Genomic DNA, 14197 nt, shown 5'->3' with positions numbered 1-14197 from the left:
GAGCAGGGACTTTGCAGATATGATCATTGAAAATAACATCATATGATGTAGCCTCCATCATAGGACTTGAACCCACAACCACAAGGTTAAGAGTCTTGTGCTTTACCAACTGAGCAATGGACCCTTCAATATAATAGATTAAAGCTTGTGTACTTTAAATTTTTGATAGGAGCAATTAGTAGCCCCCAAGGGACGGTTCATTACAATGTGATGAGTCGGGTCTTCAATAAGGTGAGCAAAAAATGACTTTGCATTAGCCCCCAAGTGCCATGGTGCATGCTGGCAGTGACATGGGACTTGCATATTTGATGTAATCTCAACTTGAATAATGTAGCCCCCAAGTGTCGGGTCATAAGCCTGCAGCGACTCGGGACTATTCCTTCCATTGTAGAATAAATCATATCCATTGATAAAATAATAGCCATTGCGCTGAAGCGACTTTGAAAACCTCAATCATAATACTGGTTATTGATAACCATAACAAAAATCCAGCCATGTTGGCTATTCAAGATTTGAATAATATAATCCATTATGAAAAATCTCAATCATTCAATATCATCATGACAATCCAGACAAGTTTGGCTATTAAAGATTTGAATACCTTATCGGTTGACAAGTAAATCCGGAGTTTAAATACTCAGTGGCTCTTGGCCGATGGCGATTTAATGCGCATCCATTGTAATCCAGGATTTTTGTAACCCGGCAGGTTATAGCCTTTGTGAAAATCAATAATTGATAACCCTTTTGAAACACCAATTTCAATTCTTGATGATTGGCTTGAAGTTAATCATTTATGTAAGTCATAGCTCTGCAAATCCTACACAGAGTTTAAACAACATATGCCCTGGCGACTTAACGTCAAAAGCCAGGGCGGGTAACAACCCAAACATAATATAGTCTTATGAAATTATGGAAAAGACTAGCATTAAGGCCATTCAAGCCTAAACATACTGGCAACTTAAAGTTAAAAGCCAGGGCGAGTTATCAAACCTCGCATATTCATATAACCAGGAAAACATACTTGTATGATTGATTTATACTGCTGGCTTACATTGCCATACCCAGTGAAGGTAACAATACAATGATTTATAAGCGCATGATACCAATGGCGCAATTCAAAATATACTAGCGACTTAACGTCCAAAGCTAGGGCGGGTTATCAAACCTCGCATATTCATCCAACAATTTAAAAATATACCTGGAAGATTGGCTCAAATTGCCGGCTCACATCGCCATATCCAGTGAGGGTGTCAATACCAAAGATTTATAAGCGCATCATTCCAATGGCGCAATCCAAATATATATTGGCGACTTAATGTCCAAAGCTAGGGCGGTTTACCAAACCCAACATATGCATACCATTATTGAAAGACATACTTGTAGATTGATACCATGGTGATGCCATGATAATCATAATCTGGGGCCAGTATCAACCCGGAGTCATGAAATATCATCATTTTGATTGCTCAAGACAAAATATCCTGGTGACTTAAAGTCTGCTATCAGGGCGGGTTATCAAACCCAAAGATGCTCAATAATGAGTCATATAATCAAGGCTACATGGTCTATGAAATCAGCTCATACTGCCGGCTTACAGTGCCATATGCAGTAAGGGTAACAGCCCAAAGATGTAGAGCACATCGCCCTATCCACAAATTCATACTGCCGGCTTATCATGCCACATGTAGTAAGGGGTAATATCCCAAAGCTTAGAGCCAGAGCATAAAGCACAAAAATCATCATATACTGGCGACTTAAAGTCCAAAGCCAAGCCGGGTTAATAAACTCCGGATAGATTCATATAAGAACCATAAGGCAACATAGCCCTCATTGGTTTTCAACCATGTATTAACATGTCACAAGAGATGAACCTCCAAAAAATGTTCAAGTCAAATATAAATAAAAAACTAGGCTTTCATAGGCTACCAAGCCTCAAAGTCAAGTGTTGTTCAAGGGCAGCACAGCCGCTGAGTTAAGCCTTCATTCAAACCTTGTAAGTCGGGCCTCACATGACCACATCATCGTTTTAACTTTGACAAGTTTAGGGTCTTTATAAGATTGTCTGTCAAGAGTGCGGCGAGTCATTCCAGGATTACCTGGGCGGAGTGGCAAACTTACAAAGGCAGGATAACCCGGATTTTTTGGTAAATACACCTGGCGCCCAAGCCTATTACAAGGGTCAACAAAGCTCTGTCCATTAACAAAGAGCCCCCAAGTAATATTTCATTTTAGCCATACAAACCGGATCAGCAGGGTGGTCATAGCCACACTCAATGAGTAGGAATCCCCAAGTAATTTTTAACATGCCAACAAGGTAGGTTACCTATGTTTGAACTGCACATCATAGCAAGTTCTCTTTGGTAACAATTCAACTTGGGCAGAAAACCCCCAAGTTATTTGCAATCAAGGCATACAAGCTGGATCAATAGGGTAGTCATAGATATGCTTAGTGAACAGGAAGCCCCCCATGTTATTTGTAATCAAGGCGTACAAGCCGGGTCAAGAGGGTAAGCATAGCTATGCTCAGTGAGCAGGAAGCTCCCAAGTGACCATAATAAGATGAGCCCCTAAGGCAGGATACCCATGTTTGAACAGCGCATCATGGCAGCAAGTTCTCTTTGACAACCTTTAATTTTTCTAAGAACTCAAACTTGCCAGAGATGAATTCTTTTTGAACCAGAATTTTAAACCGGATATTGAGAGCTTCAAAACTTTGTGAGAGACAGATTTCCCTTGAGCCGGATTTTACACCAGAATAATTCATTTTAAGCCGGAAATTTTCTGATGGCTTGCAAATTTTCAACAATATAGCACTAGCCTCCGGGACCGGGTTATCTTCCCTCCAATGACCCAGAGTTTTTGAATCTGCTTAAACTGGCAACATTTACTGAGCCATGTCCATGTAGCCCCTGAGTCTTAAGACGACTCGAGGAGTTGGCTTGAGATTCTTCATACTTGGTCGTGATATAAACCGGCATATAGCCGAACAGCGGAACACTTTAATGTGTGTTGAAGCTAGGCGGGTTATAAATGACACCATACGATTTGTGTCAATAATTTGGCCAACGGTTCATCCCAGCTGGCTGTTGAAGTTAATCAAATAGTAGTGATGGTGACCTGTGCGCCTGTCCATTGAGCCATCCGGTAAAAACGGAGACTGATGATATATGATAATTTGCTCCAGAATTGTTGGAACAAAACCGGTCTGCAGGAGCGGCAACTTGCATGCGCTCACAACTCATGTAGACAGGTGCAGCTCCGGTGTGTTGATGTAGACTAGACCGCGAGAGACAGATGGTAAAGACGTCGCAGCATCAGAGGCGGCACAGTCAGATGAGTCGACCGCGGAGTTGTAAGCCAGTGCCGATAGGCGAGTCAATCGCAGGCGCAGTAAACCGCATAGATGAGCGAGTCAATTTGCAGGCGCGGTAAGCCGTGCGGACAGGTGAGTCAGTCGCGTCATGTTGATGTAGACTGGGCCACACAGGCCACAGCTTGCACATACAATCTTGAGCATTATGGCCAAGTCATATGCTAGCTCATGATAATGGTGGCGAGCTATACATCCGTGATATGACCATCGCTCTTGCAGTGAACAATTGTCCCGATTTATTCAGACGACAGATGATCCGTATGTAGAATCCGTGGATAACTAGGAAAATGTCCACCTGCTCACTTCATTGCAGTATCAAATCCAAATGTCTTGTCCATCAGTAGTATGTCATTATAAACTATGTCTGAAAGACCAATAATCGACACTTTCAATTTTCTCTTCTGCCACTTGGCATGTATCGCGTCAGCTCCAGCATGAATTCCAATCCCACTTAGCGCAAAGAACATGTTTTAACCTCCTGCCTGGATGTCCTTGACAATGTCTGAAATACTTGCCCGTCATGAGAAACTCCTAAGAGGCTGCCATCAATAAGATTGATATTTTGGACATGTCTATTAAGCGGCGCTTCTGCTAAATGATCTTCAATAAATATGCGGAAACCATGCTGTACCGCAACAATGTTTTTCACTCTGTATTTTTTAAGCATAAGCATAATCTGCCGGGTGATATTATCGAAATCAGTGCAAAAATTCGCCCCAGGTTACACTTCCAACCTGTACTCACGGATGGTTCAAAATGTATTTACGTACGGGGTCTGCCCGGTGCTCCCATTATTCAACCCAACTGCAATCAGGGTCAGTTCAGCTCCAGTAGATATTGGTGAAGACAAACTTGATAACCTGCGAAAGTACTCTGTCGTCGTCATTAACACAGTCATTCCGCAACTCTTCCGAAGAACCATCAACATTATTTAGCACTCCAATAGCAAAGTGGCAAACCAATGAGGCGAGCCATGACGAAGATAGGTCAACAAAATGGCGGCTCGCAGCAGCCTGGCGGAGTCAACAGCAGCAGCGCAATCCTGATGTGCATCCGGACATCCATAACTCAAGGGCGCCCAGCCACTTATCCTCATACATGCAAACAGCACCCAGCCACACAATTCTCCAATGGAATATCATCAACAGATGCGAATGAGGTGAATCCGCGCGATGGAGGCTCAGGCAGGCGTGAGGGCGTACCAGCGGCCATGTCAGAGGGGATCCGGCGATTTGAGGCAGACGACAGCTTGGCGCTGCTGTGTTTGATGCGGCGGCAGCTTATAGTGGCGGCCGAAGCAAGCCCGCGGCAACTCGGCAGGCACAGAGCGGCGGCTCAACACGCTAGTGATTTAAAGAAAGAGTGCAGCTCACGGTGGAGGCTCGGAGCCAACGCCGGTGAAGGAGACGACAGGTCGGCGGCTTAAGGCGGTACCGTGGCGGTTGCGGACGGGGTGAGGCGTCCCCGGCGAGGCGGCTCAGCGCGGAGCAAAAGCCGGCGGGTGGATTGCGGCGGCTCGAGACTCGTGGGGAGGCCGGTTGTAGCGCAAGGTGATGGTCAAACGAGGCCGAGGCGACTCGACTTGCAGCGACTTCTGCGGCTTTTGATTACTCAGGGCCAAGCGGAGGCGGCTCAACCCAAGGCGAGCGGCAACTCGGAGGCGATTCGGAGCGAGACCGGATCGAATCCGCGTCAGCAGGGGCGGGTGGAACCAGCGGGCGTGATCTGGCGGAGCAGAAAACAGAATCCGTGGGTGAGATGGAGTGGGTACAACCGGCGAAATCCAAACAGAGCCGGCACTGGGCGGCGCGGAAGATCAATACGGAACCGGTCAATCCAATGTTTGTCTCAGTCCGTAAGGCGGCCGCTGTAACAGATATCGATTTGTCTTCAGATTCGACCGATTGCCGCATCATGTTCATGAGCAACCCTAATTTCTCTTGAACTTAAATCTCACCTATTGCAAATCTGGACTGATCAACTTCAAGGCTGATACAGATCCTTTCAAACCAGTCTTTCTTCATCTAGAAAATTACGAACTTCTCGATCCCTGGAAGAGATTCCTTCAAGAACTCATCATCACCATGCATGCTGACGGTGGGCGCCAACTGTCGTGGATTTGTCATGGCAGATGTCTTTTGTGTCAGGACTTAGTCATGAGGCCAACGCATCGATGTGGTAACTTGAGAGGGGTTGAGTGGGACGAGAGACGCGAGGTTTTTACACAGTTTCGACCCCTCACGGTGGAGGTAAAAGCCTACATCCTAGCCTACATCCTACTTCATTGATATTGATGATGATGATCACGATTATAAGGGTGCTCTATCTTGAGAGCTATAGACTTGTCTGTCTAACCCTAATTTGTCCAACTCCTGGAACCTCTTTTTTCTCTTGGGGTGCCCTGCCCCTCCTTATATAAGTTGAAGGGGTGGGTTACATGTGGAGTCCTAGTAGGACTAGGACTATTCTATCTTCTATTACAAGCCGGATACACGTCCGGGTCTTGCTTCCTTGTAAGGAAAATATTGTTCATGCCTTAAACCAGCCCATCATAACTTGAGTCGGCCTTCCATGAGCCGCCTGATGTCTACTACGCAACCTTCTTCTTGTATACGTTGTTGGGCCTCCAAGTGCAGAGGTTTGTAGGACCGTAGCAAATTTCCCTCAAGTGGATGACCTAAGGTTTATCAATCCGTGGGAGGCATAGGATGAAGATGGTCTCTCTCAAACAACCCTGCAACCAAATAACAAAGAGTCTCTTGTGTCTCCAACACACCCAATACAATGGTAAATTATATAGGTGTACTAGTTCGGTGAAGAGATGGTGATACAAGTGCAATATGGATAGTAGATATAGGTTTTTGTAATCTGAAAAATATAAAAATAGGAAGGTAACTAATGATAAAAGTGAGCACAAACGGTATTGCAATGCTAGGAAACAAGGCCTAGGGTTCATACTTTCACTAGTGCAAGTCCTCCCAACAATAATAACATAATTGGATCATATAACTATCCCTCAACATGCAACAAAGAGTCACTCCAAAGTCACTAATAGCAGAGAACAAACGAAGAGATTATGGTAGGGTACGAAACCACCTCAAAGTTATCCTTTTTGATCAATCTATTCAAGAGTCCGTAGTAAAATAACATGAAGTTATTCTTTCTGTTCAATCTATCATAGATTCCGTACTAGAATAACACCTTAAGACACAAATCAACCAAAACCCTAATGTCACCTAGATACTCCAATGTCACCTCAAGTATCCGTGGGTATGATTATACGATATGCATCACACAATCTCAGATTCATCTATTCAACCAACACAAAGAACTTCAAAGAGTGCCCCAAAGTTTCTACCGGTGAGTCAAGACGAAAACGTGTGACAACCCCTATGCATAAGTTCACGAGGTCACTGAACTCGCAAGTTGATCACCAAAACATACATCAAGTGGATCACATGATATCCCATTGTCACCACAGATAAGCACGTGCAAGACATACATCAAGTGTTCTCAAATCCTTAAAGACTCAATCCGATAAGATAACTTCAAAGGGAAAACTCAAGTCATCACAAGAGAGTAGAGGGAGAGAAACATCATAAGATCCAACTATAATAGCAAAGCTCGTGATACATCAAGATCGTATCACCTCAAGAACACGAGAGAGAGAGAGAGAGAGAGAGAGAGATCAAGCAGATAGCTACTGGTACATACCCTCAGCCCCGAGGGTGAACTACTCCCTCCTCATCATGGAGAGCACCGAGATGATGAAGATGGCCACCGGAGAGGGACCCCCCTCCGGTAGGGTGCCGAAACGGGTTTAGATTGATTTTCGGTGGCTACGGAGGCTTCTGGCGGCGGAACTCCTGGTCTATTCTGTTCTTTTGATGTTTTTAGGTATATGGACATATATAGGTGAAAGAAGTCGGTCATGGGAGCCACGAGGGGCCCACGAGGGTGGGGGCGCGCCCAGGGGGCAGGCGCGCCTCCCTGTCTCATGGCCACCTCGAAGCTTCCCTGACGCATACTCCAAGTCTCCTGGATTGCTTTCGTTCCAAAAATAACTCTCCCGAAGGTTTCATTCCGTTTGGACTCCGTTTGATATTCCTTTTCTTTGAAACACTGAAGTAGGCAAGAAAACAACAATTTGGGTTGGGCCTCCGGTTAATAGGTTAGCCCCAAAAATAATATAAAAGTGTATAATAAAGCCCATAAACATCCAAAACAGATAATATAATAGCATGGAACAATCAAAAATTATAGATACATTGTAGACGTATCAGCATCCCCAAGCTTAATTCCTTCTCGTCCTCGAGTAGGTAAATGATAAAAACAGAATTTTTGATGTGGAATGCTACCTAACATATTTATCCATGTAATCTTCTCTATTGTGGCAAGAATATTCAGATCCATAAGATTCAATACAAAATTTTAATATTGACATAAAAGTAATAATCATTCAAGCATACTAACAAAGTAATCATATCTTCTCAAAATAACATGGCCAAAGAAAGCTATCCGTACAAAATCATATAGTCTGGCTATGCTCTATCTTCATCACACAAAATATTTAAATCATGCACAACCCCGATGACAATCCAAGCAATTGTTTCATACTTTTGATGTTCTCAAACCTTTTCAATCTTCACGCAATACATGAGCGTGAGTCATGGATATAGAACTATAGGTGGAATAGAATGGTGGTTGTGGAGAAGACAAAAAGGAGGAAGATAGTCTCACATCAACTAGGCATATCAACGGGCTATGGAGATGTCCATCAATAGATATCAACGTGAGTGAGTAGGGATTGCCATGCAACGGATGCACTAGAGCTATAAGTGTATGCATGAAAGCTCAACAAAAGAAACTAGTGGGTGTGCATCTAATTCGCTTGCTCACGAAGACCTATGGCATTTTGAGGAAGCCCATCATTGGAATATACAAGTCAAGTTCTATAATGAAAGATTCCCACTAGTATATGAAAGTGACAACATAGGAGACTCGTTATCATGAAGATCATGGTGCTACTTTGAAGCACAAGTGTGGTAAAAGGATAGTAGCATTGCCCCTTCTCTCTTTTTCTCTCTTTTTTTTTGTTTTTTTGTTTTTTTGTTTTTTGGGCCTTCTCTTTTTTTATGGCCTCTTTTTTCTCTTTCTTTTTTATTTTTCGTCCGGAGTCTCATCCCGACTTGTGGGGGAATCATAGTCTCCATCATCCTTTCCTCACTAGGACAATGCTCTAATAATGATGACCATCACACTTTTATTTACTTACAACTCAAGAATTACAACTCGATACTTAGAAAAAAATATGACTCTATATGAATGCCTCCAGCAGTGTACCGGGATGAGCGATGAATCAAGAGTGACATGTATGAAAGAATTATGAACGGTGGCTTTGCCACAAATACGATGTCAACTACATAATCTTGCAAAGCAACATGACAATGATGGAGCGTGTCATAATAAACGGAACGGTGGAAATTTGCATGGCAATATATCTCGAAATGGCTATAGAAATGCCATAATAGGTAGGTATGGTGTCTGTTTTGAGGAAGGTATATGGTGGGTTTATGGTACCGGCGAAAGTTGCGTGGTACTAGAGAGGCTAGCTATGGTGGAAGGTTGAGAGTGCGTATAATCCATGGACTCAACATTAGTCATAAAGAACTCACATACTTATTGCAAAAATCTATTAGTTATCGAAACGAAGTATTACACACATGCTCCTAGGGGGATAGATTGGTAGGAAAAGACCATTGCTCGCCCCCGACCGCCACTCATAAGGAAGGCAATAAATAAATAAATCATGCTCCGACTTCATCACATAACGGTTCACCATACGTGCATGCTACGTGAATCACAAACTTCAACACAAGTATTTCTCAAATTCACAACTACTCAACTAGCATGACACTAATATCACCATCTGCATATCTCAAAACAATTATCAAGTATCAAACTTCTCTTAGTATTCAATGCACTTATATGAAAGTTTTTATTATGCCTAAAAGCAAATTACCATGTTGTTCTAAAGACTCTCAAAATGATATAAGTGAAGCGCTAGAGCAAAAGATAAACTACTCCGAAAGATATAAGTGAAGATCAATGAGTAGTTGAATAATTATGCAACTATGTGAAGACTCTCTAACATTTAAGAATTTCAGATCTTGGTATTTTATTCAAACAACAAGCAAAACAAAAGAAAATAAAGTGAGGCTCCAAGCAAAACACATATCATGTGATGAATAAAAATATAGCTCCAAGTAAAGTTACCGATGAAAGAAGACGAAAGAGGGGATGCCATCCGGGGCATCCCCCAGCTTAGGCTTTTTGTTGTCCTTGAATATTACCTTGGGATGCCTTGGGAATCCCCAAGCTTAGGCTCTTTCCACCCTTATTCTATAGTCCATCTAATCTTTACCCAAAACTTGAAAACTTCACAACACAAAACTTAACAGAAAACTCGTAAGCTCCGTTAGTATAAGAAATTAAATCACCACTTAGGTACTGTTGTGAACTCATTCTAAATTCATATTGGTGTAATATCTACTGTATTCTAACTTATCTATGGTTCATACCCTCCGATAATACTCATAGATTCATCAAAATAAGCAAACAACACAATGAAAACAGAATCTGTCAAAAACACAATAGTCTGTAGTAATCTGTAACTCTTGAATACTTATGTAACTCCAAAAATCCTGAGAACTTAGGAAGTCCTAGGAAATTTGTATAATGATCTACTTCAGTTGGAATTGGTATTTTATCTCTCTCTGGTAAAAAATGAAAATTATTTTTGTGAGCGCATACTTTCTGTTTTTATCAGCACGATCAAACAACAAAAACCCAAGAAGATCCTAAAGGCTTTACTTGGCACAAAAACTAATTAAAGCATAAAAACACAATCATAACATAAGCTAGATGAATTATTTATTACTAAACAGGAACAAAAATCAAAGAACAAAAATGAAGTTGGGTTACCTCCCAACAAGCACTATCCTTTAACACCCCTAGCTAGGCATGATGATATCAATGATGCTCATATAAAAGATAAGAATTGAAATATACAGAGAGCATCATGAAGAATATGACTAGCACATTTAAGTCTAACCCACTTCCTATGAATAGGGATTTTGTGAGCAAACAACTTGTGGGAACAAGAATCAACTTGCATAGGAAGGTAAAACAAGCACAACTTCAAGATTTTCAACACATAGAGAGGAAATTTGATAATATTGCAACTCCTACAAGCATATATTCCTCCATCATAATAATTTTTAGTAGCATCATGAATGAATTCAACAATATAACTATCAATAAAGCATTCTTTTCATCATCTACAAGCATAGAAATTTTATTACTCTCCACATAAGCAAATTTCTTCTCATTCGGAATAGTGGGAGCATCATAAGAAACTCGAATACTATAACTTGTTTCCACATTAAAGGAGTAATGTTCAGAAAAAGGGTAATCATAATCATGACAAGTTTTATAAATATAATCATCTCTACTTTTTATAGCATAAGTATCATCATGATAATCATCATAAATCGCAACTTTGTTCTCACCATAATTAGTTGAAACCTCTTCCAAAATAGTGGAATCATTACTAAATAAAGTCACGACCTCTCCAAATCCACTTTCATAATTGTCGAAATAAGATTCAACATCCTCCAAAATAGTGGGACCATTACTTCTTAAAGTTGACTCTCTTCCAAACCCACTTTCATCAATATAACCATCATACATAGGAGGCATGCTATCATCATAATAAATTTGCTCATCAAAAATTGGGAGACTAAAGATATCATCTTCATCAAATGTAGCTTCCCCAAGCTTGGGACAAACATTAATTGCAGCAAATACATTCTCAAACATGTCGTTCTCATCAAACATAGAATCCCCACGCTTGGGCCTTTTCATATCATAAGCATAATCATTCTCATCATTAATAGTATGGATAGCACCAATAGTAGTATAGCAATTATCATAATCACAATGAGTAATAGAAGCAACATCATTTGGGAGGGATGAATTTTTACCTTTGCTTCTCCGTCTTTTCTTTTTCTTCTTCACATCATGTGTGGGTTTATTCCTCTTTTTGGAGCTCTTTATTGATGAGATTAGTTGAATAGAAGGCTCCTCCTCGTTACCTGATTCATCATAGGAAATAATAGGAGGATATTGGGAAGCCTCTTCCCTTTCATTAGTATTCTCTTAATCCTCTATTTGTTTTATTTTCTGTATGTAATTGTCAATAGAAGGATTTTCAATGCAATTCACCGCACAATACATAAAAATTTCTTCCAGATCAATATCGATGAATTTCTCAAGGTTATATTCTGGAATATGCTTAATTATATGTCTCATTTCTTCGTAACCCAAAAGCAAACTAAGTTCATTATGATGTGCAAGGGAAATCAAATCATCACAATTTTTGGACACGATACGATCATGGAACAATTTGCATCGGAGATTTAAATGACCATGTTCATTGCAAAGTTCACAAGTATGGTGAAGAAATTTTAAATTTTCAGCACAAACATCTAGCCTCTCTTGCAACTGCTTAGTTTCCAAATACTTATGCCTCTTGCAAAATCTATCTTCCCTATTTGGTATATACTTGCAAACTCTATGCACTCCACAAAAGTTGACATGCTTATAAGAGACATTTTCATCATGACTAGTGCAATCATCATTAGTACTATGGATATTCAAGGAGTTGATACTAACAACATTGCAATCATGCTCATCATTCAAAGATTTAGTGCCAAACATTTTATAGACTTCTTCTTCTAGCACTTGAGCACAATTTTCCTTTCCATCATTCTCACAAAAGATATTAAAAAGATGAAGCGTATGAGGCAAACTCAATTCCATTTTTTTGTAATTTTCTTTTATAAACTAAACTAGTGATAAAACAAGAAACAAAAAGATTCGATTTCAAGATCTAAAGATATACCTTCAAGCGCTAACCTCCCCGGCAACGGCGCCAGAAAAGAGCTTGATGTATACTATGCAACCTTCTTCTTGTAGACGTTGTTGGGCCTCCAAGTGCAGAGGTTTGTAGGACAGTAGCAAATTTCCCTCAAGTGGATGACCTAAGGTTTATCAATCCGTGGGAGGCATAGGATGAAGATGGTCTCTCTCAAACAACCCTGCAACCAAATAACAAAGAGTCTCTTGTGTCTCCAACACACCCAATACAATGGTAAATTATATAGGTGTACTAGTTCGGCGAAGAGATGGTGATACAAGTGCAATATGGATAGTAGATATAGGTTTTTGTAATCTGAAAAATATAAAAATAGGAAGGTAACTAATGATAAAAGTGAGCACAAACGGTATTGCAATGCTAGGAAACAAGGCCTAGGGTTCATACTTTCACTAGTGCAAGTCCTCTCAACAATAATAACATAATTGGATCATATAATTAACTATCCCTCAACATGCAACAAAGAGTCACTCCAAAGTTACTAATAGCGGAGAACAAAAGAACATATTATGCTAGGGTATGAAACCACCTCAAAGTTATCCTTTCTGATCGATCTATTCAAGAGTCCGTAGTAAAATAACATGAAGCTATTCTTTCCGTTCAATCTATCATAGAGTTCATACTAGAATAACACCTTAAGACACAAATCAAGCAAAACCCTAATGTCACCTAGATACTCCAATGTCACCTCAAGTATCCGTGGGTATGATTATACGATATGCATCACACAATCTCAGATTCATCTATTCAACGAACAGAAAGAACTTCAAAGAGTGCCCCAAAGTTTCTATCGGAGTGTCAAGACGAAAACGTGTGCCAACCCCTATGCATAAGTTCATGAGGTCACGGAACTCGCAAGTTGATCACCAAAACATACATCAAGTGGATCACATGATATCCCATTATCACCACAGATAAGCACATGCAATACATACATCAAGTGTTCTCAAATCCTTAAAGACTCAATCCGATAAGATAACTTCAAAGGGAAAACTTAATTCATCACAAGAGAGTAGAGGGAGAGAAACATCATAAGATCCAACTATAATAGCAAAGCTCGCGATACATCAAGATTGTATCACCTCAAGAACACGAGAGAGAGAGAGAGAGATCAAACACATAGCTACTGGTACATACCCTCATCCCCGAGGGTGAACTACTCCCTCCTCGTCATAGAGAGCGCCGGGATGATGAAGATGGACACCAGAGAGGAATTCCCCCCTCCGGCAGGGTGTCAGAATGAGTCTAGATTGGTTTTTGGTGGCTACGGAGGCTTCTGGCGGCGGAACTCCCGATCTATTCTGTTCTTCTGATGTTTTTAGGGTATATGGACATATATAGGTGAAAGAACTCTATCAGGGGAGACACGAGGGGCCCACGAGGGTGGGGCGCGCCCAGGGGGGCATGCGCGCCTCCCTGCCTCGTGGCCACCTCGAAGCTTCCCTGGCGTATACTCCAAGTCTCCTGGATTGCTTCCGTTCCAAAAATAACTCTCCCGAAGGTTTCATTCCGTTTGGACTCCGTTTGATATTCCTTTTCTTCGAAACATTGAAATAGGCAAGAAAACAACAGTTTCGGCTGGGCCTTCGGTTAATAGGTTAGTCCCAAAAATAATATAGAAGTGTATAATAAAGCCCATAAACATCCAAAACAGATAATATAATAGCATGGAACAATCAAAAATTGTAGATACATTGGAGACGTATCACCACCTTCTGGACCACCGGGTCTCGTCGCTATTCTGACCCGCCTGCTGGGTCACCAATGAACCGCCAAGTGTGGGCAGCTTACTAGTCAGTCGCCGGGTTAGAGCAGGTCACCAGTGA

At 41.2% G+C, this 14197-nt stretch overlaps 1 pseudogene; it reads right to left on the bottom strand.

Annotated features, from left to right (window-relative positions):
- Window positions 1-3672: 3672 nt before the first annotated feature.
- On the bottom strand, window positions 3673-4585 carry LOC119271978 (annotated as a pseudogene).
- Window positions 4586-14197: the final 9612 nt, after the last annotated feature.

Source organism: Triticum dicoccoides, chromosome 3A, assembly GCF_002162155.2.
Source record: "Triticum dicoccoides isolate Atlit2015 ecotype Zavitan chromosome 3A, WEW_v2.0, whole genome shotgun sequence".
In the NCBI taxonomy this organism is placed as follows: Eukaryota; Viridiplantae; Streptophyta; class Magnoliopsida; order Poales; family Poaceae; genus Triticum; species Triticum dicoccoides.
The sequence above is the reverse complement of the archived record's forward strand: the minus strand, read 5'-3'. Positions and strand labels throughout refer to the sequence as shown.